The sequence below is a fragment of the Odocoileus virginianus genome, chromosome 31 (genome assembly GCF_023699985.2).
Source record: "Odocoileus virginianus isolate 20LAN1187 ecotype Illinois chromosome 31, Ovbor_1.2, whole genome shotgun sequence".
NCBI classification, from domain to species: domain Eukaryota; kingdom Metazoa; phylum Chordata; class Mammalia; order Artiodactyla; family Cervidae; genus Odocoileus; species Odocoileus virginianus.
In genome coordinates, this window is record NC_069704.1 from 33,098,999 (window position 1) to 33,123,143 (window position 24,145).

Sequence of the window (24,145 nt, forward strand, 5' to 3'; positions counted from 1 at the left end):
TCCCACTTGCTCAGACAGTACTCAGAGTTCAGCCCAATCTCTCTCTCCCACTGTGGAATCCCATTGCAGTGGTCCCTGTACCTATTGTGGTGATCCTCAACTGTCTGCTTTAACATCTTTAACAAGCATCATCAACCAATTTTTCCTTCAGTAGTTCTAGTTAGAACAAATTGCCCTATAACTTGATTGTAAGCCAACACAAAGAAGATTTGTTGTTACTCATTTTAGAAAGGATGACATTTCAGCAAGAAACCTGTTTTCTCCCTCCAAAACTGAACACATCTGGGGAATTCAAACCAGCTCCTTCAATCCAAAGAACAGTGGAAAAAACAGGCGAGCTCTAGGACAACCTGGGACAGGCCTGACTGCACCAGCACTGAGCTGGCACTTCTGCAACTTCAATTCCATGCTCTTACATTTGCAACAGAACTGCTCAGGACTCCTAAGGGCCTTCTGTTAGATGTCAGTCTAGGACAAGATCAGATGCGTCGGGCTACCGCCCATGAGAATGATCCATTGCCAAGCACATCTCCAACTTGCTCTCCGAAATCTACAAAACATGTGGCTGAATTTTCTCCCCTTTGCAGGGGAAAAAAAAAATTTAGATTTCTGAAATCTAAAACCCTACTCAGAAGTTAACGTATTTCCTGTAAGGAAAAAAGAAAATAACCCAGAAGCCTCATGTTGCTTAAGAGTCAAGCATTGATCAAAGTTAACTTTCTATTTCTAAGAAAGTCTTTTTTGAAAGAATTTTCAAAATTCTTAGGGCTGCTAATTAGAAGAGAAAGGATAACATAAAACTTAGCTTATTTCCAACAGAAGAATGTCTGCAACTAATCATACATCATTTGGATGGGTGGCTATTGATTTGAAAACTCACCAGGAAGAAATATTATAATAAGACCACTCCACCTACAACATAACATTTCAGGACTTATGATCAGAAATTATCATTAGTGTCCCTCATACAAAGAATCCCTGATCAGCCCTGTTGACTCAAGGATCCTTTATAGATCTGGCCAAACTGAATCCTGATATCACTGATCAATGAATAAAGAAGGAAGACTTTTTTAAGTTCCTCAGATCAATGGTGAGAACAAAATATCACAGAGAATCAGGGCAGAGGTCAAGGTCCTGTAACCTCTCAGTCTCCTAAAGAAAAGACGATCTATACCAGTTACCAGCTGACCCTTAACTCAGACTCATAAGCACCCAAACTTCCAACACCATCCAGGCACTGGTCTAGACAACTTTTCCACTGTCTAGGGGCAGGAGGAGGTGGCAGATGGTTTCTGGATGACTCTCATAAGGAGGGCACAACCTAGATCCCTCACATGCACAGTTTACAGTAGGGTTCACACTCCTATGAGAATCTAATGCCACCACTAATCTGACAGGAGGCAGAGCTCAGGCAGTAATGCGAGCAATGGGGAGTGGCTGGAAATACAGATGAAGCATTGCTGGCTTGTCCACCACTCACCTCCTGCTGTGTGGCCTGGTTCCTTACAGGTCATAGGCCAGTACCTGGGCAGAGTGCTAAATCTGGAACCCCTGGGCAGAGTGCTAAATCTCAGGTCTTATGCTCCACTGACCTTCTCATTCATCACCAACTGGAAGAATCTCAATTAGAAACAGCTGAAGAATCAAACTTTCTTGCATGAGGCTGAAGAAACCACCAAGCAGGGATAAATGCAATCTCATGTTTGCAAAGCCCTGGGGTTTTGGCAATACATGTAGAATGATTTATTTGAATAATTACTATGAGTGAAATATTATACTTCATTATATAAACATGAAGGAGTCAAGATCTCCAACATCAGGGAGCTTATATCTGATGGGGAAGACTGGCAAGTTCAGAGCTAAAAGGTGGTGGGTGACATAAGTTTAATTGAGGAAGACAATCCTACAGAAACCCACAGGCAGAAACAATTAATTTCAACTAGGAAAATTGAAATAGGCTGCCAAATAAATTAGTAGGACTCTGGATAGTTTCCCCTAGAAGCTCAAAAGGAAATTTAGGGGATACTTGGAATTAAGGGAAGAAAAATATGGGTAGAAGTGACACAGAAGGGAGAATGATCCCAGCAACATAGCAGCAGGCAGAGACCCCTGGGGAAAGAAAAGACTTACTCTGGGTTCATAGACTGCGCTTCTTCCCCAGTTATTTTTCTTATGCCTCCAGGAGAAGTCTATAAGACACAACAGTCTTTTATTGAGCGCTTAGGGACAAAAAAAAGAAAGAGACTGGGTCGATGCTTCAGATCAGTGAGACAAACAGAGTCCTTTTTCCTCCAGGATATGTAAATCTTGGAAACTGTATCTGGAGGATTTTACCTAAATATGAAAGAAACAGAGACCAGAGGACTTGGCAACATTTGGGTTTCACACATAAAAATGGTAAAGTAATAAATTTTAAAATGACAGTGGAACTGCAAAGGAAGGAAATGATGTTCATATTCTATAACCCTGAGCTAGTCAAATACCCCAGCATTCATGCTTTCTCTCACTGTCCAGTTGTTAACTCATGCTGGTCCCTCTGAAAGAATAAAATATCTTCTTAAGGTGCACCAAATGCTACCTCCTTCTGGAAACTTCTGTGCCTCTTCCAGGCAGACTTAAGGACTCCCCTTGGGCCCTCATGCACTTACCTCAATTAATCCCATTCTCCACTGTCTAAAAAATGCTTAGTCACTGGATGGTCCCCTTATTAAACAAAAAATTAGACTCAAGAATAGGAACTGTGTATCTTTATCTGTGTGACCTCAATGTCCAACACATCAGCTCACTCATGAAAAAAGGAAAGTGTTGGTCACTCAGTCCTGTCTGACTCTTTGTGACCCCAGGGACTGTAGCATACCACCCCACCTCCCCCCCGCCCCCAAGCTCCTGTATCCATGGAATTCTACAGCCAAGAATACTGGAGTGGGTGGCCATTCCCTTCTCCAGGGAATCTTCCTGGTCCAGGGATCAAGTCCAGATCTTCTGCACTGCAGGCAGATTCTTTAATGTCTGAGACACCAGGGAAGCCCCAGCTCACCCATAGTCGGTGCTTAATCAAACTTTCTGAAAATAAAGAGAGGAAAGAAGAGGAAGATTTCAACTGGACTGTGAAGGACAGTTATGAGGCAATTAAAACGCAGAACAGAACCAAAGACATTCTAAGGGGGAGTACAGGAAGGAGGAATATAAAAGAAATGGCTTGCTTAAAACATGGTAGCCTGAATAAATGCATTTACCCTCTGCTCTCTTCTGAAGTGCCACAGAATGCAAAAAATTTAAGGAATTCAAGGAATTTTTTTTTTACTACGAAGTCACAGGACCAATATTTTTGCAATATAGGAAGTAGATGAGTTACTGTAGCTGAAAAAGATGAAGACCAAATGTTTAGAGAGGGAGACTCCAAAAAGCAACAGAAATGCATGTCTGGGAGAGCCTGGCTACAGACCCAGTGGATCATGGGTCTGAAAACAGGGAAATGGGTTAAACCTGAATAAGAAGCTTCCAGAGCCTCCATTCAATTCAATAAGGGTGCCACCATTCACACCAGCAGTTCACCAGGGGATTGTTCTGTGGAGATTTTGAACTAGACCCTCCAAACTTTCAGTGGACACGCTATATCCTTTGATATTGTTGTTTTGTTGATTAATCAGTCAGTAATGTCCAACTCTTTTACAAGCCCGTGGACTACAGCCTGCCAGGCTCCTCTGTTCATGGGATTTCCCAGGCAAGAATATTGGAGTGGGTTGCCATTTCCTTCTCAGGGGATCTTCCTGAACCAGGGATCAAACCCACACCTCCTGCCTTGGCAGGCAGATTCTTTACCACTGATATTAAATATATGTGTACCATATACCTCCAGCTCCCTTACACCAGGCCCATCAACAACTCTGACTCCAGAACTTTAGATCCCACAAGTGGAAAAGTCTAGTTTGGGGGCTGATCACTAGTATTGGTAGGTCAACTCTGCATACAAAAATTTTAATAAACTTTCTAGTGAAGCATTGTTAAGTAAAAAAATTTTTAAGCCATTACTCTCACTTTATTTCCCCTTTAAATGCAATCTAATTTATTTAAATGCAATCTAAATTATTTATACCCTGCAGATGCCCAGTGTTAGTTTTAAAACATAAAGACTGTAGCCAAACAGAGAAGATGTCTAGAGGAAACCAGAGAAGCCAAATTCAAATTGATTTATTGTGGGTCAAACACCCCTAGAGAGAAGCACAGAACTGGAGATCCAATTAGAGCAGGAGAAAATCAGGTTTGCAATAGAGGTTATTATAATTAAAAATCAGAGTTTGCTTTCTAAAGAAGCTCAGAGACTGAAAGGGGATTTCTGGATAAAGATTTGAGGCTGGATCAAAGATCTGTCCTCCTCTGGTTCTTAAGAAAATTAGACAAATTTAATAAAGTAATTTTTAAATTAAAAAAAAATTATCCAAATTCTAATCAAGAAAAGGTGACATAACTTGTTGCCCCAAATTGCAAAAGTGGTGGCAAATGAAAGAAATGGGAGATTCTCAAAAGACTTTGTGGGAGGGGGAGGTCTCTCAGATAGACTGGAAAAAGATGCCTCTGTCATGTGACGTCACTGACTACCCACTGGGGCTAGATTTTTTTGCCATAAGATATATTAGCAGTCATGACACAAACAGAGGCTTTAAATGCACTTGTATGACTCAACTTAGCTTCTTAGGCTGTGACCCTACCACACAGTAGCTCCCTTCCATCTTGGTCCCCAAAGTGGAGATAGGGAACATCTCCAAAGCAGACAGGAAGCCTGGAGTCCAGTCAAGTGCAACCAAACCCAGCTTAGTTCAGACAAGCCAGAGCTTACTTACAGACTCCTGAGCATGAAAGTAAATATTTGTTTTGTAAGGCACTGAGATTTTCAAGTTGTTTATTGCACAAGAAAGAGCTATTATAGGCTCCTAACTCATTAAGGGATGAAGATGAGTAGACAAAATTCTCAAATGTGTACTCACACCCACTAATTTATAGAGAGTATACTGAGTAGATGTTTAGCAGCCCAGGAAAGTTCAGGGAAGAAATCCTCCAGAGAAGAAGATTTTACCTGCCACTAAAGAGGTCAGGATCTCAGAAGAGGCAAGAAAACCACCAGGGCTAAATCAGGGGGCACTCCAAAGCCTGGGGCTTCCAGGCTCCTTGGGAATAAGGCAGACCTAGGCAGAGTAGATCCTGGTATAGGACAAGCTCAGGGCTCCAATAAAGGATTCACAGCCCCAGTCACACACCTGTGGACAGAGAATGCCACCTGCCATATCAGCAAACAAAGGACGTTACAGCCGTCGAGTCATCACCGACTACAGCTGCCCAGTGAGTGAACCCTGAGAGAACTCAAGTTGGAGACAGGCTGCCCACCATCAGCCACTGTAGTCACTCCCAAGAGTGCATCCTGAGGGGATTCAGGATGGAAATAACAGAATACTGGCTGTAGACAATTAAGGTGCATATGGAAGGAATGATTTCAATGAGTCTAGCCTCCTGTATCTTCCCATACATAGAGAAGCATAAGTTCATTAATGAGATGTCTGGTTTTCCTTAATTAACAGTAACTTTTTGATGTTCCAATTACCTGGCTTTTGTTGCAAAAACTCCTACATATCTTGCCCCCTTCCCTACCCCTTCAGAGCAGTCCCTCAGAGCTGAAAGGCTGCCCACCCTTGCCCACCTCCTTGGGCTTAAGTCCTCAGAAAGTCCACTAACAAAATAATTCTCAGTACTTCCCCGGTGGTCCAGTGGTTAAGAATCCACCTGCCGATGCAAAGGACAAGAGTTCAATCCCTGCCAGGAAACGAAGATCCCATATGCAGCAGGGGAACCAAGCCCTAGCACCACAACTAGAGAGTCTGTGAGCCACAAGTAAGACCCAATGTGGCCAAATAAACAAATATTTTAAATAATAATAATTCTCAACTTACAGGTTGTGCATTTTTTTCCCAGTTGACACACCTTCAACTTCATGTCCTGGTTACATCAAAGTAACAAGAGTACATGGAAAACTATATTCAGTCTTCAGTTTGCAAGTCAGAAAGACAAATCAGTCTTAGATAAAGAAGAAATTTTTGGAGAATTCATGTATAGTATATTATATTGACTAGAAAGTGGGCAGAGCAGTGCAAGCTAGGTCAAGATCAAAAGAAATGGTGTGGCAGTCAAGCAAATACTGAAACATAAGAAATAAAAAGAAAGAGAGAGGGACAGAGCGAAGGAGGAAGTAAAAATGGGAGAAGAGAGGCAGATAAAGGGTATAATCAGAAAAAAAGGAAAAAGAATATAATCTAAGAAAGACAAGACAAATTCCCTGTGAGTGCTTCTTGCTACAAAAGAGTTTAAGAAAAGCATGAATTAAGTAAAACAATAATTCAAAGTGAAAATGAGGTCATGGAGTGAAATGAAAGGGAGATTATGGAACTAAAGAAACAAAATAGGGATCAAAAATGCATCATCATAGAAATAATAAGCAGAAATGGTGACTGACACAGAATTATTGGCATAGACTAACAAATTACTGACAAAGAATAGAGGCTTGGATTGATCACAGTGCAGAAGGGGAGACAGTTTTCCTCAAGCCTCTTAGGTCCCTGACTGGGTCTGAAAGTTAAACTGACAAAGAAATATTAACAAGGGAAAAGCATACAAATTTTATTGAATTTTTACATATACAAAGGAAGATTTCAATAGAGACCAGAGAATGAACAAAAGGAAGAAAATTTTATACCTTCTTGACCAAGAAACAATAAATTTGCAAAGAATTGACAAGACAAGGGGTGTTAGCTAGAGGTAGTTAAACTAGGGCTAGCTAGTCCTTCTCTAAAGATAAAGGTTAGTTTGCGTGCATGCATGCTCAGTCGCTTCAGTCATTTCCAACTCTATGCAACACTATGTACTATACAGACCACCAGGCTCCTCTGTCCATGGGATTCTCCAGGCCAGAATACTGGAGTGGGTGGCCAAGCCCTCCTCCAGGGGATCTTCCCAACCCAGGGACTGAACCCATGTCCTATGTCTCCTGCATTGGCAGGTGGGCTCTTCACCACTAGCAGCAGGCAAAGCTTCATCTCTATTTACAGTTGCTCCCCATCACTCACTTTACTGCCCGAGCTCCCGTCAGATCAGCAGCAGCAAAGTAAATGTAATTCCCCTTAAATCATCCCCAAACCATCTTCCCTACTCCTGTCTATGGAAAAAATAGTCTTCCACAAAACCAATCCCTGGTGCCAAAAAGTTGGGGACCACTGCCCTAAGGGATTAAACAAAGCTGTGTTCAGGCTTCCAAAAAGCAACATCCAATGCCAGAAGCCCAGGAGCAATGCCTATAATATTCTCAGACCAGGAGAGATAACCCCAAGTGTGACAGACACAGTCAAATAATCCTCCAGCATGAATACAGAGATAAGCATTTTCCAGTGGGAAATAACAAAAGAAATGTAGCGCACAAACAGCACTTTGGGGAGAAGGTGGGATTCTTGACCACAAAATACAATCAGTAAAAGAGTGAAGAAAAGCTGTGACCTTAAAGCTACACAACACTCAATAGAAAAAGTAACTCACGGATTTTCCAGCTAGACAATTTGTCCTTTGAGTATGATGCTAATGGGTGAATTAGGGAATAAAATTCCTGTAAGTTCTTCTTGAAAAGTATTACTAGGAAATAAATCTAAGTCAATAAAAGAAGAATCAAAAAAATTTTTAAAAGACACAGACATGGGGAAATCTTGATTTAAACCAAAAAAAAAAAAAACTAGTGGTAAGCATTAGCCCATCTATTTAAATATCTAAGACTAAGGATGAAGGCAACAGTGGTTAGAGAAAAGGATGTAAATCATCAGCTTTGACAACTTAAAAATAATCAAATGAGTAATGAGAACTCAGAGGACCCGAAGAACTAGAAGAATGCACATTTCCTTGTTCATCACAGTAGGAAGCCCACTGCTCCATCCAAAATTGAAAAACTGGAATTTGAAAAAGCAAAAGGATCCCCAACCTTTTCATCAACTTTTCCCTCTTAATTTCAAAGGCACTATTTTAGAAACTATTATCACACGTGGGGAAGAAATGTGTGTCTGGGGTTCAGCAGTCTTCACAGTTTCCCTTCATTTCTTCTGTTAAATTCAAGTAAAATTGAACAGAATCTGTTTTAAATATAGATTTCATTTTTATGAAAGTGCTTTCATTTATATAAAATGAGTTCTCTCCTTTTTCCTCTATGAATGTATTCACAAAGGCACATATGAGAAGAAAGAAAAAAAAAAGACTTGGGAAGTGATGTGTACCTAATACAAATGAGGGTTATTCTAGATTAGGGATTAACAAACTACAGTTTGCAAGGCCAAATCTGGTCCTAAATATAAAGTTTTATTGGAACACAGGCATACCTCTCCATTTGCATGCTGCCCTCCTGCTACAAGGACAGAATTCAGTTGTAATAACAGAGACCACTGGCCTCCAAAGGTGGAAATATTTACTGTCTAGACATTTACCAAAAGTTTGGTGGGTCCCACATATAGAGGGTGGTAACTGGGGAAGCAGAGTGTTTGGGGTTTGATTTTTTCCTTTCTTTTTTGTTACTTGCTATATTGCATAGAATTTTTAAAAATTTATTTGTAGTTGGAGGATAATTGCTTTACAATATTGTGTTTGCATCTGCCATATGACAGCATGAATCAACCACAAGTATATATACACATATATACCCTCTTCCTCTTGAACCTCCCCCCGACCTCCACCCCATCCCAGTCCTCTAGGTTGTCACAGAGTACTGTGTTGAGCTCCCTGTGTTGAGCTCCCTGTGTTGTACGGCAACTTCCTATCAGCAATCTATTTTGCATATGGTAATGTAGGTTTCAATGTCACTTTCTCAGTTAGTGCCACCCTCTCCTTCCTCCACTGTGTCCACAAGTCTGTTCTCTATGCCTGCATCTTTATTGTTTCACCACAAACACATCCATCAGTACCATTTTTCTGGATTCCATATATACGCATTAATATATGATATTTCTTTTTCTGTTTCTGATTTACTTCACTCTGCATAAAAGGCTCTAGGTTCAACCACCTCCCTAAAACTGACTCAAACATGTTCCTTTTTTTTGCTGAGTAATATTCCATTGTATATGTACCACAACTTCTTCATCCATTCCTCTGTTGATGGACATCAAGGTTGCTTCTATGTCCCAGCTATTGTAAATAGTGCTGTGATGTACTTTTCAATTATGGTCTCCTCAGGGTATATGCCCAGTAGTGGGATTGTTGAGTCATACGGCAGTTTTATTCCTAATTTTTTAAGGAATTTCTATACTGTTCTCCATAGTGGCTTTATCAATTTACATTCCTACTAAGAGTGCAAAAAGGTTTGCTTTTCTCCACATCCTCTTCGGCATTTATTGTTGTAGATTGTTTGATGATGGCCATTCTGATCCCAGATGACCATGATGGTGTGATCACTCACCTAGAGCTAGACATCCTGGAGAGCAAAGTCAAGTGGGCCTTAGGAAGGATCACTATGAACAAAGAGGAGGTGATGGAATTCCAGCTGATCTGTTTCAAATCCTAAAAGATGATGCTGTGAAAGTGCTACACTCAATATGCCAGCAAATTTGGAAAACTCAGCAGTGGCCACAGGACTGGAAAAGGTCAGTCTTCATTCCAATCCCAAAGAAAGGCAATGCCAAAGAATGTTCAAACTACCTCACAAGTGCATTCAGCTCACAAACTAGCAATGTAATCCCCAAAATTCTCCAAGCAAGGATTCAACAGTGCATGAACCATGAACTTCCAGACATTCAAGCTGGATTTAGAACAGCAAAGGAACCAGAGATCAAATTGCAAACATCCATTTGTTCATAGAAAAAGCAAGAGAGTTCCAGAAAAACATCTACTTCTGCTTTATGGACTATGCCAAGGGCTGTGACGGTGTGGATCACAAAAAACTGTGGAAAATTCTTCAAGAGATGGGAATACCAGACCACCTGACCTGCCTCCTGAGAAATCTGTATGCAGGTCAAGAAGCAACAGTTAGAACCAGACACAGAACAATGGACTGGTTCCAAATCGGGAAAGGAGTCTGTCAAGGCTGTATATTGTCACCCTGCTTATTTAACTTATATGCAGAGTACATCATGCAAAATGCCAGGCTGGATGAAGCACAAACTGGAATCAAGATTGCCAGGAGAAATGTCAGTAACCTCAAATATGCAAATGACAACACACTTATGGCAGAAAATGAAGAGGAACTGAAGAGTTTCTTGATGAAAGTGAAAGAATAGAGTGAAAAAAACTGACTTAAAACTCAACATTCAAAAAACTAAGGTCATGGCATCCAGTCCCATCACTTCATGGCAAATAGATGGGGAAACAGTGACAGACTTTATTTTGGGGGGCTCCAAAATCACTGCAGATGGTGATTGCAGTCATGAAATTAAAAGACACTTGCTCCTTGGAAGAAAAACTATGACCAACCTAGACAGCATATTAAAAAGCAGAGACATTACTTTACTGACAAAGGTCCGTCTAGTCAAAGCTATGGTTTTTCCAGTAGTCAAGTATGGATGTGAAGAGTTGGACCATAAAGAAAGTTGAGAGCCTAAGAATTGATGCTTTTGAACTGTGGTGTTGGAGAAGACTCTTGAGAGTTCCTTGGACTGCAAGGAGATCCAACTGGTCAATCCTAAAGGAAATCAGTCCTGAATATTCACTGGAAGGGCAGATGCTGAAGCTGAAACTCCAATACTTTGGCCACCTGATGCAAAGAACCGACTCACTGGAAAAGACCCTAATGCTGGGAAAGATTGAAGGCAGAAGGAGAAGGGGATGACAGAGGATGAGATGGTTGGATGGCATCACCGACTCGATGGACATGAGTTTGAGTAGGCTCCAGGAGTTGGTGATGGAGAGAGAGGGCTGGCGTGCTGGAATCCATGGGGTCACAAAAAGTCAGACACGACTGAGCAACTGAACTGAACTGAAATGATTCTGATCACTGTGGGGTGATAACTCACGGTACTTTTTATTTGCATGTCTCTAATAATGAGCATTGGCCACCTTATGCAAAAAGCTGACTCATTTGAAAAGACCCTGATGCTGGGAAAGATTCAAGGCAGGAGAAGAAGGGGACAACAGAGGATGAGATGGTTGGATGGCATCACCAACTCAATGAACATGAGTTTGGGTAAACTCCAGGCATTGGTGATAGACAGGGAAACCAGGGTTACTGCAGTCCACAGGGTCACAAAGAGTTGGACATGACTGAGAGACTGAACTGAACTGAACTGAACTGAATAATGAGCAATGTTGAGCATCTTTTCATGAGTTTGTTGTTCATCTGTGTGTCTTCTTTGGAGAAATGACTGTTTAGGCTTTCTACCCACTTTTTGATTGGGTTGTTTGCTTTTTTGGTATTGAGCTGCATGAGCTTCTTGTATATTTTGGAGATTAATCCTTTGTCAGTTGTTTCATTTCCAACTATTTTCTCCCATTCTGAGGGTTGTCTTTTCATCTTATTTATAGTTTCCTTTGCTGTGTAAAATCTTTTAAGTTTAATTAGGTTCCACTTGCTTATCTTTGTTTTTATTCCCATTACTCTAGGAGGTGGTTCAAAGAGGAAATGTGTGTGCTAAGTCACTTCAGTCGTGTCCAACTCTTTGTAACCCCATGCACTGTAGCCTGCCAGGCTCCTCTGTCCATGGGGTTTTCCAGGCAAGAATAATGGAGTGGATTACCATGCCCTCTTCCAAGGGATCTTCCTGACCCAGGGATCAAACCTGCATTTTGACATTATCTCTGGCATTGGCAGGTGGGTTCTTTACCATTAGCATCACCTGGGTAGCCCCCCAAAGAGGATATTGCTACAATTTATGTCAAAGAGTGTTTTGCTTATGTTTTCCTCTAAGAGTTTTATAGTTTCTGGCCTTATATTTAGGTATTTAATCCATTTTGAGTTTATTTTTGTGTATGGTGTTAGGAAGTATTCTAATTTCATTGTTTTACATGTAGCTGTCCAATTTTCCCAGCACCACTTATTGAAGAGGCTGTCTTTTTTCCATTGTATATTCTTGCCTCCTTTGTCAAAAATAAAGTGCTGTAGATGCATGGGTTTGTTTCTGGGCTTTCAATCTTGTTCTATTGATCTATACTTTTCTTCTTGGGCCATACCATACTGTCTTGATTACTGCGGTTTTGTAGCATAGTCTTAAGTCAGGAAAGTTGATTCTTCCAGCTCCATTCTTCATTCTCATGATTGCTTTGGCAATTCAGGGTCTTCTGTGTGTCCACACAAATTGTGAAATTTTTTGTTCTAGTTCTGTAAAGAAAAAAAAAATGCTAGTGGTAATTTGATAGGGATTGCATTGAATCTGTAAACTCCATTGGGTTGTATAGTCATTTTCACAATATTAAGTCTCCAATGCAAGAGCATAATGTATCTCTCCATCTGTGTCATCTTTGATTTCTTTCACTGGTGTCTTATAGTTTTCTGTATATAGGTCTTTTGTCTCCTTAGGTAGGTTTATTCTTAGGTATTTTATTCTTTTTGTTATAATGGTGAATGGGATTATTTCTTTCATTTCTCTTTCTGATTTTTCATTGTTAATGTATAGGAATGCAAGAGCTTTCTGTATATTAATTTACTAAATTCATAGATTAGCTCTGGTAATTTTCTGGTGGCATCTTTAGGATTTTCTATATATAGTATCATGTCATCTGCAAATAATGAGAGTTTTACTTCATCTTTTCCAATCCAGATTCCTTTTATTTCTTTTTATTCTCTGATTGCTATGACTAGGACTTGTGGTGAGAGTGAGCACCCTTATCGTGTTCATGATCTTACAGGAAATGCTTTCAGTTTTTCACCATTGAAAATAATATTTTCTGTGAATTTGTCACATATGGGCTTTATTACATTGAGGTACATTCCCTTTATGACCATTTTCTGGAGAGCTTTTATCATAAATGGGTGTTGAATATTGTCAAAAGTTTTTTATGCATCTAGTAAGATGACCATATGGTTTTTATCTTTCCTTTTGTTTATATAGTGATTGATTGGCTTGCATATATTGAAGAATCCTTGCATCCTTGGGATAAACCCTACTTGATCATGGTGTATGATCCTTTTCATATTGTTGAATTCTGTTTGTTACTATTTTGTTCAGGATTTTTGCATCTGTGCTCATCAGTGATATTGGCCTATAATTTTCTTTTTTTTTTTTTTTTGCAATATCTTTGTCTGGTTTTGGTATCAGGGTGATGGTGGCCTCTTACAGTGAGTTTGGAAGTGTTCCTTCCTCCACAATTTTTGGGAACAGTTTGAGCAGAATAGGTGTTATTTCTTCTCTAAATATTTGACAGAATTCACCTGTGAAACCATCTGGCCCTGGGCTTTTGTTTGTTAAAAGATTTTTTTAATCAGTTTTCAATTTCAGTGCTTGTGATTTGTCGGTTCATGATTTCTATATCTTCCTGGTTCAGTTTTGGAAGGTTGTACTTTTCTAAGAGGACTTCCCTGGTTGCTCAGTCAGTAAAGAATCTGCCTGCAATGTGGGAGACCTGGGTTTAATCCCTGCTTTGGGAAGATCTCCTAGAGAAGGAAATGGTAACCCACTCCAGTATACTTGCCTGGAAATCCCAGGGACAGAGGAGCCTGGTGAGCTTCAGTTCATTGGGTCACAAGAGTCAGACAGGACTTAGTGACAAAAACACCAACAACATCACTTTTCTAAGAATTTGTCCATTTCTTCCAAGTTTTCCATTTTATCAGCATATAGTTGCTCAGAGTATTCTCTTATGATCCTTTATATTTCTGCATTGTCTGTTGTAACTTCTCCTTTTTCATTTCTAATTTTATTGATTTGAGTCTTCTCCCTTTCTTTCTTGATGAGTCTGGCTAATGGTTTGTCAATTTTGTTTATCTTCTCAAAGAATTAACTTTTAGTTGCATTTATCTTTGCTATTGTTTCCTTCATTGCCTTATCATTTATTTCTGATCTGATCTTTATGACTTCTTTCCTCCTATTAAATTTGGAGATTTTTTTGTTGTTCTTCTTCTTCTTTTTCTAGTTGTTTTAGGTGTGAGGTTATGCTGTTTATTTGATGTTTTTCTCATTTCTTGAGGTAGGCTTTTATTGCTATAAACTTCCCTCTTAGAACTACTTTTGCTGCATCCCATAGGTTTTCAGTCATTGTGTTTTAATTGTCATTTGTTTCTAGGTACTTTTTTTATTTCCTTTTTTATTTCTTCAGTGACCTCTTGGTAATTTCAGTTCAGTTCAGTTCAGTTGCTCAGTCGTGTCACTCAGACTCTTTGTGACCCGATGAATTGCAGCACACCAGGCCTCCCTGTCCATTACCAACTCCCAGAGTTTACTCAAACTCATGTCCATCGAGTCAGTGATGCCATCCAGCCATCTCATCCTCTGTGAGATCCCCTTCTCCTCCTGCCCCCAACCCCTCCCAGCATCAGGGTCTTTTCCAACAAGTCAACTCTTCGCATGACGTGGCCAAAGTATTGGAGTTTCAGCTTCAGCATCAGTCCTTCCAATGAACACCCAGGACTCATCTCCTTTAGGATGAACTGGTTGGATCTCCTTGCAGTCCAAGGGACTCTCAAGAGTCTTCTCCAACACCACAGTTCAAAAGCATCCATTTTTCGGTGCTCAGCTTTCTTCACAGTGCAACTCTCACATCCATACATGACCACTGGAAAAACCATAGCCTTGACTAGATGGACCTTTGTTGGCAAAGTAATGTCTCTGCTTTTTAATATGCCATGTAGGTTGGTCATAACTTTCCTTCCAAGAAGTAAGCGTCTTTTAATTTCATGGCTGCAATCACCATCTGCAGTGATTTTGGAGCCCAAAAAATAAAGTCTTAGAAGCACGTTATTTAGCCCCTTTGTATTTGTGGTTTTTTACAGTTTTTTTCCCTCTAATTGATATTTAAACATAGTGTTGTGGTCAGAAAAGATGCTTGACATGATTTCAATTTTCTTAAATTTATCAAAGCTTGATTTGTGACCCAAGATGTGATCTGTCCTGGAGAATGTTCCCTGTGCCTGGGGGAACACCAGGCAGTTCCCTGCTCCTGGAATCCTGCAGGAACCTCCTACAACAGGCCTGCCTTTTCCTCTCCACCCCCAACCTCATGTCCACAGGACCCATACCCATCAAGTGAGCCCTAAAGGACAGAGAAGGTCCTGGAAGACCAAGGGGGCCTAGACTGTACAAGGGGCCTCAGAGAACAGAGGGCCCAGTGGGGCCTCACAAGGCTCCTCAGGGCTGAGTGGGCAGGGGAACACCAAGTGGTTCCCTGCCCCTCAAACCCCAAAGGAGCTTCCCTCACTGACCAGGATTTTGTCCTTCCCCTTCCCTTCACACCCACAGGACCCACCTGAACAGAGGGAGCCATGAAGAGCGGAGGATGCCCTGGAGGGCAGAGGGATTAGCTGGGAGGGTGGAGAGGACCCCAGTGGGCAAAGGGGTCCCCAAGGGTGGAGAGCCAGGCCCAGGGCCCCAGGAGGCTCTCTGGGGCCACGTGTAAGGGGAATCTCAGGCGCTTCCCCTAATGGATCCTCTGATCCCCAAGGATCCCTCCCTCTCACTACCACCAAGCAAATGCACCTCTCCTGGCACCCGAACAGCTCCCCCTCCCCCAGCAGCCCCTCAATCATCCAGTCACCCAGCCTCCACCATCCCCACTCCCTCCTACCTGGTCACCCCCAGGGTTCCTCTCATCCGTCTTGCACAGAATTTTTCACAAGTATTGTAATTTTTAATAAAGCAATGAAGCTACTTTTGTATTTAAAAAATCCCACCCTTCACGTCAGGGTGAGATTTCGGCTAAGTGACCTTCTGGCTCACCTGGAGCTCCATGCCCTCCATCTGACAGGCTGGTTTCCACAGAGAAGCCTCAACACAGGGATGTCTGTCAGCTGTGGGAATCTGGGCCAGTCTGTCAGGTGCTCATCTGAAGAAGGTAGTTGTGAAATGGGTGGGAGGGAATCAGAAAACAACCTTTAAAAGAATGGCCTCGCCATATGACATGACAAAAACTGGTTAGAACTGTCCAGGTCCAAGATGACAGAAGATTCAACCTCCAGTGAACTTTGAGCTTCATTATACACTCACCGTAATATATTAGCATATGCTAAATGATACCCTCATAGGACCCATGACAGTTCCGAGGCCAACCATGAAAGGCCAAAAAGTGGGCAGTGGGTCCAATTTCTGGAAATCTCCACCCCTTTTCCAAAAGAGGTGAAATAACCCTCCCACCTAGTAGCTTATGAAATTAACCAGTCCATAAAAACTAATCACCTCGTGTATATCTCGGTCACTCTCATTTTTTAAGATGTACCACTTTCTGCCTATGGAACATGTATCTCTTTAAATAAATCCACTTCTTACCTATCACTTTGTCTCACTGAATTCTTTCTGTGATGATCAGAGACACACAGAACCTGAGCTTTGTTAAGCCCTAAGACAGGGTGGGCAATTTCAATTAAAAGACAGGGAGTTCAAGTCCCAGTCCATGGGTTCAAGTCCCAGTCAGAGTCTAGGTTGGATTCAAATCCCCTCTGAGTAGTGCAGTTTCAGTGGTGTCACTGGTTTTGGCCAACAATTTGAGAATACTGTCCAAAACATAATAAGACGGGTAGGGAAAGGCAGTGGAAGAGAAATTTTTTTTTTTTTCTGTTTAGCATTTGCCAAAATCACAGCCTTCAGCAAATATCACATAACTCATTAACAAATTCATTTACTGAAACCAAAATGGAAGTGGCCCAAGAATCAAGAAGGAAAACTAATCAATCCTGCTCACGTGTTGAAGTCTCTTTCTCAACAGCATGCTAATTTCCCCCAGGGCATTTTCTCAAAGATTCAATTTAAAATGTTTCAGAATGCACACAGTCTACAGGAGGATGGTCAGAGCCTATGAATACCGTCTGATGAGAGAGAGACCTCATCACACTGACAGCTGAGAGAAGAAAGGACAGTCCACATGTCCATCACTTTACGCTTCACCCTTCAGACTCTGGGCCACCCTCTCCACAGAGCTTTTCCACCAGGAAAGCCTCCCTGACGATTTCAGCAGCCAAAGCAGTCCCAGGGTGGAATGCACACTTGTCCCCATTCTACATATCACTTCACCCAGCATAAATTATTAATTAACTGCAGAGCATTCCAAGGGCACAGAGGCATAATTTTGCAGGATGAGCTATCAACCACTGGAAACAAATTGAAAGAGTAAGACCTATGAATTACAGGTTTCATGATTCAAGATGTTTTCTGTTTTAAAACAATTAATAATCTTGATTTTATTGCCTCCTTGAATAAATGTGCATATTCCAAGAACAGTCAATCTCCCCAACAGCAACCAGAACAAAAAGGTCTCCAACAGAAACCTTCTGCTTCCTTCTGGATTAGAAAGCAACTTTATATTTTTTAAGGCAGGAAAAAAGTCTACATTAAGGATCATTTTTCCTAGAAAGGCTACCTGATCAACTAACTACATCTAAAAATAGAAACTGTGAAAATTTTTCTTCATACATCTTCAGTTTTCTTACACAATTAGAAAGTTTCCAAATCAGTTTTTTTAAGTAAAAATTGATTCAATTGGGCATGCAACACAAGTTGGAATTGTCTAAGAAAAACACTTATAAATTCTTGTCATGAAAAAAGAGCTGCTAGAAGATATTTGTTCTGGATATTTTATACTTTTTTCTCAGATTTTACAGTTCCTCCCTATCTTATTATCAGTCATCTAGATGTTCAATGAAATCTAGGATATTTTCCCCAACACAAAAAAACGTCAAATGCTCTGCCCAGCATTGTCCACTACCCCACCCCCATCCACAAAGTCCCCTAATGAAAATAAAAACACAGAGACCAACAAGATAATCTTTTTAAAGAAGAAAGAGAGGGAACTCAGATATGTTTCAAAATGTCATCCTTGAAGTTCAGCTGGGAAGGCCAGCCTATTTATAGAAGTACGCTTCTTCCCAAATGGGCAGGACACTTTCTCCACCAAGACATTAAGAGCAATTCAAGAACAGCTTGTCACTCTAGATCAGAAATCCAATCCTGGGGATGAGAGAAATGGGAGAAGGGGGTCAAAGTGGTACAGATTTCTAGTCATGAAATAAATAAGTCCTGGGGATGCAATATACAGCCCTATGACTACAGTTAATAATAAAATATTGCATATTTGAAAGTTGCTAGGAGAATAGATCTTCAAAGTCATCATCACAAGAAAAAAAATCTGTGACTATGTAAGATGACCATTAACTAGACTTACTATGGTGATCATTTCACAATGTATACAAATATAGAATCATTGTGTTGTACACCTGAAACTAATATAATGTTACATGTCAATTATACCTCAACTTTTTAAAAAAATAGAGAAATTCAATCCCATTGCTAAATCCCAGACATCTCATGGCCCATTAATCATTTATGTCAAACTAAAACATTCCCAAGAGCTTCCCTGGTGGCACAGATGGTAAAGAATCTGCAGGAGACCTGGGTTCAATCCCTGGGTTGGGAATATCCCCTGGAGAAGGGCATGGAAACCCATTCCAGTATTCTTGCCTGGAGAATCCCCACGGACAGAGAAGCCTGGCAGACTCCAACTCGTGGAGTCGCAAAGCATCGGACACGACTGAGTGACTAAGCACAGAACATTCTGAAAGGAAAAGAGCCAACAAGAGAAAACGCTTCAGGTTTCAAAGCATAAGGAAGGTCTACATATTTAATTTTATTCTTTGCCCATGTAGACATCTTTTATTGTGTGCCGAACATTGTGACTGTTATATTATAGAGACACTGAATTTTGTTGTATTCCTCTAAGAAGTTTGACAATTTGTCTGACTAGCAGTTAAATACCAACAGATCATCTTGATTCTGTTGAGTCTTGGGTCTTGGCCTTGTTAAAACAGGTCTATTTCATCTTTGCTCTTAATGCTATGGTGTGTCCCTTATTCTTAGGACACAGTCTTTCTGGAGCCTTTCTGGGGTCTCAAATAAGGGGCCAATTCCACTTTGGCTGGATCAGAATGCCAAGATCTCCCTAACACATGCAACTTCTAAAATCACTGTTCACTTTTCAGTCCTCTACCAGATGTTCTCAGCTGATTTTTCAGCGTCTCATTTAATGGATATGTAGCTAAAGATTTGACAAAGAGCTTAAAGGAAGGCCCTAACACAGATTTCTGGGATTATTTCTCTTCAGCTGCCTTCTCTCTGGTGCCCAAACCTGCAAGTTCCACAGCCTTAGCAATTCTGACCTACTGACTCTATGTCCTTCCCTCAGCCAAACTCCCTACCATGTGGGCAATGTCTCAGGCGAAAAGTCAGCAAGAAAGTGAACTTCACCTTGTGTATTTCCCTTCTTTCAAGAACTGCATCCCTGTTACCCCCACTGTCCAATGGCTGGGAATAGCTGCTCATATATTTTGCCCAGTTTTATAGGTGCTAATAGCAGAAAAATAAACCTGTTCCCCTGTCTTGGTAAGAACTAGAAGTTCAATGTACATTGTGTGCATGCTCATACGTGCTAAGTCACTAAGTTGTATCTGACTGTTTGTGACCGTGGACTGTAACCTGCCAGACCCCTTTATCCATGAGATTCTCCAGGCAAGGATACTGGAGTGGGTTGCCATTTCCTCCTCTAAGGGATCTTCCCAACCCAGGGATCAAACCCATGTCTCCTGCATCTCCTGCATTGGCAGGTGGATTCTTTATCACTGAGCCAACTGGGAAGTCCCCCAGTATTGTTAATATGTCAATAATTTTCATTGTTATAAGAATAATAAAGACCTCCAAGGTAAAGTCATCAACAATCAAGTTTCTTTTTTAATTGAAGTATGGTTGATTTACAATGTTGTGTTAAGTTTCAGGTATATAGCAAAGTGATTCAGTTACACATACACATATATCTATTTTTCTTGGATTCTTTTCCCTTATAGGACATTAAAAAATACTGAGCATAGTTCCCTGTGCTACAGTAGGTCCTTTTGGGTTATCTATTTTATATATAATAGAATAATCATTTTTTGTTTGGTTGGTTGGATTTTTAGTATGTCTATATTTTAGAATAACCAGTTTTTTAAAGCCCTGGGTTGTGAGTGAGAAGATCAAGTCACTTTACCAGTTCCTTCACTGCCTAGTTGTCATTTAGTCTCCCTGAACCTCAGTTGTAAACTCAGTAAAATAAACTAAGTTGCATGATCACCAATGTCTCTTTTAACTCTAGCACATTATGACTGTTCTATCCCATTATGTGGGCCTCTCCTGTGGTTCAGATGGTAGAGAATCTGCCTGCAATGCAGGAGACACGGGTTCAACCCCTGAGTCAGAAAGATCCCCTGGAGAAGGAAATGGCAACCCACTCCAGTATTCTTGCCTGGGAAATCCCATGGACAAAGGAGCCTGATGGGCTACAGCCCAAGAGGTTGCAAAAAGTCGGACGTGACTGAGCAATTAAACGATGACTATCCCATTATGTACGTTGGCTTAAAGAGATGCAGTTATTCAGGGGATCAAATCAATAGTTCTCTGCAAAGAAAAAGTCCTTTCTGAAATTCTTGACCAATGAGAAATTCACTGGGCCTTCAGGCCCTCCAGCATGCTTAAATGAGGGTGCAGGGGATCCAGGTAGGAACAGAGGGAGGGAGTCTGCAAACACAGCGCGGTGGACCAAGTCAGATTTCAGAGCCCAACAGACCCACCTTCCAAGACCCTGTACAGAGAAGTCCTGTCACTCCACTTCTCTGAACGTGCTTCTATATCTATGAAATAACCAGAATGGCCAAAATACACTTGCAGGGCATTTTGGGGATCAAAAGAGATAATGTGTATGTTTGGGGTAACCCACTGAAGGCTTTTTTTCTACCAATATTTAAAGATGCTCAGAGACCTCTGAGAAATTGCACTTCATACATTGTTTTGAAATTTCTTCCCCACCCCCTCATTTGCAGCATCCCCCTTGCACAATTACCATTATCACCACTGCTACATGGATAGGGTAGGGGCAGTCAGTGTTCAGCAGCACTCCCAATGTAGTGATTCATCACCTAAAAGGGAATCAGGTTTTTTTTTTCCACTTTAAACAAAAGACAATCAGGGAGGCTTTGATCAATTAACATTATCTCACCAAGAGAAACGAATATATTTTTTAGATTTTGAGGACTGCAAAGGAAAACCACCTCAACACCAGGTCTCCTCAATCTCTTCAACCACCTACCCAAAATATTCTCCAAACAACAGAGAGGCAGGGCTTCAGATCCTCACAGAAGGTCCCAAGGGTGTCATTCGTGGTGTCAGCCCTAAAGGAGAAGGACTGAGGACTGAGAACGTCTCCCTCCAGAGGAAGGTGGATTTCCCCCTGTAAAGCCCAGAGTGGGGAAAATCCACCTTCCTTTGAAGGCCGCCAACCTCAATGGGAGATGGATCAGGGGCCACACGGTCAAATAGATGGGGGCAATCTGTGCTCAGCAGCGCCCCCAGGTGTCAAGAAATAGCTACTACGGAGAACTCGCCAACAGATTTTCCCCTGCTGAAAAACGAAAGTTCGGAGTTATTTCTTCTCAGACTACAAATGTTTCAAGAAGTTTACGGCTGATTCAGAAAGGAGAAGGAATCCCAAGAGTATGATAATGAGCATTTTGCCAATCTAGTGACTGGACCCCTGGCCAACGTGCTCTGCATCAGCTCCCACCTATTTATCACATGCATGCAAGACTAGAAACAGCGCTCATCATATAACAAGCACTGAACAAATTCTTCATATCAATAAATGTGAGTTGAATTAAATGGCAAAGGCATAAATGTATATGATGGACGCAGGACTTAGTAAAACTCATGTCCACTAAAACATAAGCTTCATAGAGATAGAATTTTTCTCCCATTTTGTCCACTGCTGTTATCCCCAGTAATAAGTACAATGCCTGACACATACAGATTAACAGCTATTGTTGAACTGAATGTTAAATGAATGGGAGGAAAGGACAAGATCTTTTACAAGTGTCACACAACCGTGTCCCAATCTCTTTACTGTCCATCATATTTACCAGGCAACTTGGAAAAAAGACCTAGAAGGCCCTCTTACCAAATTAGCTGACAGCATTAAGCTGGAAGAAATAGCTACTATGCTGAATGGCTTCATTAAAATACTGGGGAAAGTCCTCAAGCTAGAAAACTAGGCAGAAACCAACAAGATGAAATGTAATTCATACAAATTTTCACATTGAGAACTGAAAAAATAAAATGTATTAACACAATTGCAGGACAGAGAATGCCTGGCTTAGCAGCTGTCTCAAAGGAAAGGACTTGAACAGCAAGGCTGTATTAGCAACATTTGACACTGTCACAACATGCATCCATGACAGATGGCCTCATTGGAGGGGAGGGCCCAGAATAATGGGGAAGTGGTGGATTAGCTCTATGGTGTCACATATAGGATGTCACATTCATCTGTGGTATCATGCTGGAAGAGTGAGGTAGCTCCAGGGACAAATGCATAAAATGAATGAGGAAAAGGCTCACTTTTTCCTATGAGACACAAGACTGGGTCTTTCAATACCAGTAGGACTGCCTTTGGTTCTGTGTACACCGAACGGACAAAACTAAGGCTAACAGAAGTTACAAGGCTTTCGAAGAGCTTCTCACAATATAAAGTTGTTTGGAAATGGAATCGGCTGTCTTGGGAAGCTGTAGTTCCCTATTACTGGAAGGAAAGAGAGAATGGGGATTTCTATTTATTGAGTATATGCTGTGTATCAGGCACTGGTCTAGAAAATTTGTATGAAAAACTCATTTATTCCCTGCATCTATCCTCTGAGGTAAGCATTTATTATTGATACAGAATCTTTATATTCAAAACTACCACTCACAGGTAGGGAAAAAAATAATTACAGCAGGGAAGCATAAAAGATGATAGATACATGCATACTTCAAATATTCAATTTCAACTGGATACATATGAATGTACTTTCAATCTCCTTGGCGTTGATCCACAGACCTTTCTGATAGGATACACAGTCTTTCTCTCCTAAAGTCCACCTCTATGTATTGATCATGATTTCCAGTTTCCATTTCTTGAAAGTGGAGCAAGAATTTAAACTATCTTAAGAAGAGAAGCTAAAGGCAGAGGAGAAAAAGAAAGATATACCCATTTGAATGCAGAGTTACAAAGAACAGCCAGGAGAGATAAGAAAGCCTTTCTCAGCAATCATTGCAAAGAAATAGAGGAAAACAATAAATGGGAAAAACTAGAGATCTCTTCAAGAAAATTAGAGATACCAAGGGAACATTTCATGCAAATATGGGCACAATAAAGGACAGAAATGGTATGGACCTAACAGAAGCAGAGGATATTAAGAAGAGGTAGCAAGAAGACACAGAAGAACTATACAAAAAAGATCTCCATGACCCAGGTAACCATGATGGTGTGGTCACTCACCCAGAGCCAGACATCCTGGAATGCAAAGTCAAGTTGGCCTTAGGAAGCATCACTATGAACAAAGCTAGTGGAGGTGATGGAATTCCAGCTGAGCTATTTCAGATCCTAAAAGATGATGCTGTGAAAGTGCTGCACTCAATATGCCAGCAAATTTGGAAAACTCAGCAGTGGCCACAGGACTAGAAAAGGTCAGTTTTCATTCCAATCCCAAAGAAAGGCAATGCCAAAGAATGTTCAAACTACTGCACAATTGCACTCATATCACACACTAGCAAAGTAATGCTCAAAATTCTCCAAGCCAGGCTTCAACAGTATGTGAACCATGAACTTACAGATGTTCAAGCTTGATTTAGAAAAGGCAGAGGAACCAGAGATCAAATTACCAACATCTGTTGGATCACCAAAAAAGCAAGAGAGTTCCAGAAAAACATCTATTTCTGCTTTATTGACTATGCCAAAGCCTTTGACTGTGTGGATCACAACAAACTGTGGAAATTCTTCAAGATATGGGAATACCAGACCACCTGACCTGCCTCCTGAGAAATCCATATGCAGGTCAAGAAGCAACAGTTAGAAGCGGACATGGAACAACAGGCTGGTTCCAATTTGGGAAAGGAGTATGTCAAGGTTGTATATTGTCACACTGCTTATTTAACTTATATGCAGAGTACATCAT